The sequence below is a fragment of the Brassica oleracea genome, chromosome C3 (assembly GCF_000695525.1).
Source record: "Brassica oleracea var. oleracea cultivar TO1000 chromosome C3, BOL, whole genome shotgun sequence".
Taxonomy (NCBI): domain Eukaryota; kingdom Viridiplantae; phylum Streptophyta; class Magnoliopsida; order Brassicales; family Brassicaceae; genus Brassica; species Brassica oleracea.
Genome location: NC_027750.1, coordinates 15,411,126 through 15,418,063, shown reverse-complemented (window position 1 = coordinate 15,418,063; position 6,938 = coordinate 15,411,126). Strand labels below are relative to the sequence as shown.

The 6,938-nt window shown below is 32.6% G+C and overlaps 1 protein-coding gene across 2 annotated transcripts in view; it reads left to right on the top strand.

Annotated features, from left to right (window-relative positions):
• The first annotated feature begins 6,406 nt into the window (after positions 1 to 6,406).
• LOC106336135 (MADS-box protein SOC1-like) overlaps positions 6,407 to 6,938 on the top strand; it is a 7,097-nt gene continuing 6,565 nt past the window's right edge. Inside the window, exon 1 of one of the 2 annotated variants that reach the window (XM_013774871.1) lies at positions 6,407 to 6,771. The gene's annotated coding sequence lies outside the window, so the exon portion shown is untranslated. The remainder of the gene's footprint in view (positions 6,772 to 6,938) is intronic. The other variant, XM_013774872.1, reaches the window with a different exon arrangement.

Genomic DNA, 6,938 nt, shown 5'->3' with positions numbered 1-6,938 from the left:
AAACCCTAACCCCGATCGAATCCCAATCCGATCTCCCCTCCCCTCGATTCCTCACCGTCCCACGATCCGCCGTCACTACCCCAGCCCTCTCTTCGTCGTTCGCCGTCACGGATTCCTCACCGTCTCACGATCCGCCGTCTCCTAAGAGACCGTTCCTTAATTCTCTTAATCAGGATATGTCTCTTCAATTTACATCAATTTTTCTTTTTTTTTAATTACTAATTATCTTAAAAACTCCACTTAGGACACCGCGATATTCATGCTCTTACCCGGAATAAAAAATACATACATAATATTATGAATTTTACGAACAAAAAAAATTATTATGTAAGAATTATTATTTTAAAATAATAACATTTATTTATATCTAAAGCATAATAATTAAAATTTAATATGCATTTCACTACCTAATTATGGTTTGACTTAACAAAACAAACAAAAAAGTTAATGCATATCGTTGCCAATTTGACCATGTCATTTAACAGCATCATCACATGTTTCTCCAAAATGTGAGCATTTACAAACAACGTGAGCAAAGCGGTAGAAAATGCTCGACCATATAGGAACTATTTTGACCAATTTTTTTTAGAATTGGGGGCCTCCACGAGATGGGGCCCATTCAAATGTTTTTCAACATAGTGCCCTCAAGTCCGGCTTTGGGTTTATTTTAGGTCAATATTGTAATGAGTTTAAATTTGAGATCCATTTGTATTAACTTAGAACACGAGCTTTATTCAAAAAAAAAAAAAACACGAGCTTTATAATAATAATATCGGGTTGACAAAAAAACTTTTTTAAAAAACTAAAAAGACAAGAGGTTCCAGGTGTTGGTTCTTGGTTCCTTGGTTCGGTCTTGGTGTGTGTGTTTGATGCTATTCGGCGTGGTTCTGGCTTTTCATTTTCAGGTGAGTTTCGGTTGCTTCGTCCTTTTCGCCGCTAGTTCGTTTGGCGACTGTGGTCTTCGCTGGTCTTCCGGTTGGTTTACGCCTCCGCTTATTATTTTTGTTCTCTTAAGGGTTGTAAGAAGGTCTAGTTGTAGAAATTTGCTTTAGTTTAAAATTATGTTTCAATGTCTTCTTGATGTCCATGTTTGGGTTTTAGTTTCCCTGTTATGGGATATGTTTCCGGGGATTTCATCGTGTTCCGCCGGCTGAAGTTGTATTCCATCGAATGTTTGATATAATCTATTGACGGAGAAAAAAAAAATCTAAGATCTGATAAGTCATTAAATTAATTTTTTGACATCTGAAATCCAATTAATTATACTCATCGTGTAGTGTTAAGAATAAAAAGCCAAGGTGGGAAAAGCTGACGCAAGCGTGGCTTACTACTTTACAGAGGAATACACGAATAGAAAAAAAAAAGACAATGAGAATCAGAAGTTGGAATGACAACCGTTCGATGAAACAGATAGGGGGTGCACAGCACGCTCTGTGGTCCCGTCCACAGATGACGTGAGTGTCCCTTACCCCATGTGCCCTACATGTGTCGGTCTCAGCTGGGAAGTGCGAACTCTCTCCCCAATGGCCAATTAGCTTATTTTGATTAACCCTCTTTATCCGACATTTAAATATTAAATCACATTAATCCACTTTACATTAGAATTGCTTGATGAGTGTGGTTTCAAATGGATAGAGAGAGACCATCGGTTTCAAATGAAACGATAATCAATACATGTGCAAATGCATTGAGCCAATCGACATGATTTATCCAAACCATGCGTTTACAGAAGTTAAGCAACTAATATGATTTCTTTATATTGTAATTTGTGTTTTGTTTGGTCAATAAAAAAACTAATGATGATTGTTTAATTCATAACTACGCGTAAGACATTTCCAAATGTAAAATTATATTTTTTATTTCGAAATAAAATAATTCCATAATAGAATTGAGTATTTTTTTAGGGTAAAATATTAATAAAAATAGAACTGAGTGTTACTCTAACACTATTAGTAGAATTGAGTGTTACTCTAACACTATTCTAAAAATTAGAATAGAATGAAAATAAAAAGAATAGTGAACAAAAATGAGTACTCCATTGTGGAGTAAATTTTCATTATGAAATGAAAAATAGAGTGAAATAAGAGTATTTCTTACTTATAAATTCTATTTTAGAATAAATTATAGAATGAAGTTAAAAATGCTCTAATAAGTTGTACCTATTAGTGTAGTTACACTGACTAGTTTCATGAGTCCATATGCATGGTTACACTAACCAAACATATATTCTATAACAAAATAAAAATCACAGACTATGTCGATATTAACCAAACATCTCCACGGAACGTCGATCTAATTCACTTTAAAGATTCATAATGATTAATTAGTTTAGACATCTTTTTTGCCCGTTGTTTTTATTACTAATTACTAAATTAATTCAACTGAAACTTGTATATGCATTTGAGGTTGTCTAGATGAAAAAATGAATATTCATCCTCATAAGATCCGTGATCAGTTAAGCTTTGCTTGAAAGCTGTATCCATTCAATATATATTTGAAACTGGTCTTACACGAATATCCAATCAAGTTTCTTCAAGGAATCACCACTAGTATGAACAGTTATTGAAAAACAACATATGGGACCTTTCACGGAACCTAATAAAAAGAAACCAAACTGAAATCACAAGATTGTTAGAAACAGTAGCAAACGAATGGAGTAGGTTTCTGGACAAGATAGGGAATCTGTCTTTTTCTAGGAGAGCCTAAGATTATCATAATTTCAACACCTAACTAGGTAAATAGATACATAAAAAGAAAGTGAATATAAAGGAACGAGAAATAGATTTAACCTAAAAGAGGAAGAAAGAGGTTAAAAGGGGTGAAGAAAAGTAGTAATACGAGCATATAGTAGTTGCTATATTATATTTTTTGGTGGGTCCTCGTTCAGACCAAAGTGTGGAGCACGATTATCTTTGACGTTAATAAATAACGAATATATTTTTGTCTCGGGAGTTTTCGATTGGAGCATGAGAAAAAGCAGGAAATGTGTTTTCGCATTATCATTGGCCAACCTTTGTACGTGACTGTACGGACGACATTGATGTATTTCTAATATTCTACGCCCTATTTTCTTCATCTTCTTAATGTTTCTGTAATCGTTTGATCGAAAAAAAAATGTTTCTCTAATCAGTGCCGGCCGAGGATTTTTGGGGGTTCGAGTCAAATTTTAAAAATAAATTTTTACAATATATAATAAAAAATATAATTTTTTTTAATTTGTAATTTAAAAGTAAAAGCTAAAATGATAAGTAGAAAACTGGTATTTTTAGAGAAAGTTAAAATAATGATTTGGTATTTAGAAAGATAAAAATAATCATTTAAATACAATGATAAAATAATAAAAATAAAAGTAATAATAAAAAATATTGAATAAAAATAATGGTAGATAAAGTATAGAACATTTTGTCGTTTAAAAAAATGATGATAGATAAAAAAATATGTATATTAAAACGTATTATTTATTTTTTCTATAAACTATTTCACCAACTATCATGATGTATAAATAAAAATACAAATAGCTAACTTTTGGTAAGAAAAAAATTGGATTATAATAAGTAACAAAAACAAAATTAAAATCAGAACTGTGAGTTATACCATGTCAGTTTTTCAATTAAATCTTTGCATTTTAGTTATAACACATCTTGAAATTTATTAGAATAAAAATATTCATCAAAAACAAAAGTCAAATTCAGAATCATGTGAAAATCTACCTAAAACTATACATTTAGCTCTACAGAATAATTTTACAAAATTAGGAGCCCTAAATATTGCACATTTTGTCGGGGGTTTAAGGCAGAAGCCTTATCAAAACCACGGTAAGCACGCCTCTGTCTGTAATCTGAATTGGTTTGAAAAAATAATTGTGTAACCATGAACTCCAAACACGTGTAAACTAATGCTAACACAAAAAATCATTGATATAATCTTTATATATAAAGAAGAGTTTACTCCCTCCTGGTGAGGCCACCTAGGATTCCAGGTCACAAATTCGGTTCTTCTCAGCGTGACACCTGTCCATTTATACTATACGATGCATTTCATTTTTAAAAAATGGGTTACGGTTTTATGTGGGCTTTATGTTTACTCTAAGGACCCATCTCGATAGTGAGAATCCCTAAGCGTCGTTTTGATTCTAGGATTCACCACATGCTCGAGAGATTGAGCCGCCGACGTTGACGTGATGAATCTGTTGGTAGTTGTCTCACGTCGTTTGATCTTCTTCCTCACTGATCGAAACGTTCACGGTAACAGACGCATAACCTTAAACCCCTTCTTAATCGAGCCACTACGATCTTATTTAATGTGAGCTTCTCTTATGTGAGACGGTGTACCTGCAACTATAAAAGAAAGTTAGACATCCTCTTCTCAAAATCATATTTTCAATTTGATTTACGAAATAAACTTGCTCTAAGAGAAATGGCTAATATCAAAGTTCTTCTCTTACCTTATTAGTCTCAGCGACCTCCTTGCCATGCCACCCCACGACTTCTCCTGTCATCTATCTCGCAGGTCAGATTGTTCTCCGGTGGTCCAACCGCGATTGCATCCCTCCATGGTCGTGTTTAAGCTTCTCCGCGGCGTGAGTCGTGTTCCTCTTTTCACCGCCGCGACCTTCTAATCTCACATCCAACAGCCATCTCAGCTCGCACAGTCGTCGATGTCACCTACAATTGCAGAGGATCTCAAACCGCCATCAACAGGCGACGAGCCTAATCCCAGAGTTTGAGATCGGCCGATATAGGTGTAGAAGACCCTCGATCTGATAAATAACTTAAGTTACATCTATTTATAGTTTGGTCCTTTTTCTTTCATTTCTTTTTGAATTTAATCTCACCTAACCAAAGGACAACTCCAACCGTCTATATGCAATTAAACACATGAACCTTTTCTTATTTTTTTTGTCGAGATGATGATGTTCCAAGCCCATATCGTTTACAAATATGTATATGTATATGTATAAATAGAAATGATAGTTTCATAGTATCTATATATCTATTTCAAAATATTTATAGTTATAACGAATAAGTTATTTATTTTATGTCATGTATATCATTAGTTTTAAGAAAGAAAAAATTTAATCATGAAACAAATATATAATGGAGAGCGGAAATAATTTTATTCTACTAATTCCAATACTATAATTTTATGAAAATCTATTCACCTATTGTTATAGTTATAATTATATTTTTTTTTAAATATAGTAAAAGAAATAATTGTAATAAATTAAACATTAAAACAATTTTATACTATTAATTTATATATTCGCCCGTCCGTAGGGCGGGTTTAGCCTAGTAAAGACATACAATTAACTCAAAAATATATCCAAATTTTTTTTCAGACATGATGGTAGTATAAGTCGGTTAACATTAAGCCACCAGCGAAAAAGTTGCTCGATTTCTCAAAATAAATAAATAGTCTGCGAGAAAACGGATATATTTTGGTGCCACTAGCTAGACAAGACGTTCAATGAGCTGAATCATTATTGGTTTTGCAAGTTACGTTTTCTTTTATGACTGCAGAAAAGTTATAGTCAGAGGTACGAAACTTTGCAAGTGCCTTCGAATTAGACACATACACGCCACTGCCTCATTGTCTTTGCAGTATTTGATTGGAATTGTATTTTACTATTTTTAATGCGATATTGTGCATAAATACCAAACATGTCAATCTATAGAACTGCAATAGCAAATTATCAATCACTCAAGTAGAGCTATAAAATTATGTGCCATAAACCTAAAACACACATAATTCCACAAAACACTGGAAAACAAAATAGTCATGTTTGACGTTAGAATACTAGTACACTAGAGCTTTCTATCACAAAACATTGTAAAATAAAGCAAATGTTGGGTTTAATTAATACACTACATATGGTGTATGAATGCATAAGAGCATCATGAGTCTTTTAATTTGATGAGTTTATCATCAATTAAATAAATAAACAAAAAATGTAAAAAAAAATTGTTTGAAAGACTATATGAATTTTTTAAAACATTTTGATATTTATCAAATTCTCGATGGTTAATATTAAAATATGGTGAGAGAAGTTCAATAAATTTTACCTGTTATTATTAGAATTAGGTGTTGGATATACTTATTTTCAGATTAATTAGATGTAGGGCATATAAGTACGAGAGAGTTTTTGTGTCCACACTTAAATCAAAAAGATTTGTCTTTATAACCTTATCAAACTATTTTATATTTACGAAGGGAAAAAGATGGGTATGTAAATATTTCCATATATATCAAACTATGCTATTTTTGGTATTTCTTAAGACTTTTTTTCCAAATAAGTAAATGATGAGGTTTCAAGCGACCATCATATTTTCGACACATATTACTATCTGATCATCCTTTTTGCTATTATTTTAATATTCTTTAATACTTTTCAAAGAAAGAAAAAATAAAACGAAAATAATTGTTCCACACCATTACCGTAAGGTCCATAACTACAACGAGAAGAGAATCATTTTAAGGAGAAAGCAGAGAGAGAGAGACGAGAGTAGTGTGTGTGTGTTGTCTCTTGTTTCTTTTATTACACCAGATAGATGAAACGAGGAAAGCTAGTACTTCCTTTGTTACATCCATAAACAGATCTTTCCTTTCGCAGAGAATCAAGTTTGATCATCTTCTTCTTTTTCTCGCAGCTCCTCCATTAATGCTTATAAAGTCTCCTATATCTCTTTATCTATACACAACCGTGCTTCTCAGTTTCTACTTCTATTAATCTTCGTGATTAGGCTTTTTATTTATCAACCCCATCGACCACCGGTTAGATCTCTTCGTCTTGATCTTTCTTTACTTTTTGCTTTGTAGTCTTGGACTAGTCTGATGAATCTGCTTTCATTTTGTTGGATTTGATGTTTTGTTTCGGCTAAATCTCATTTCAATTAACACCCCCTCCCCCACCCCCCCCACCAAAAAAAAAAACAATTGTT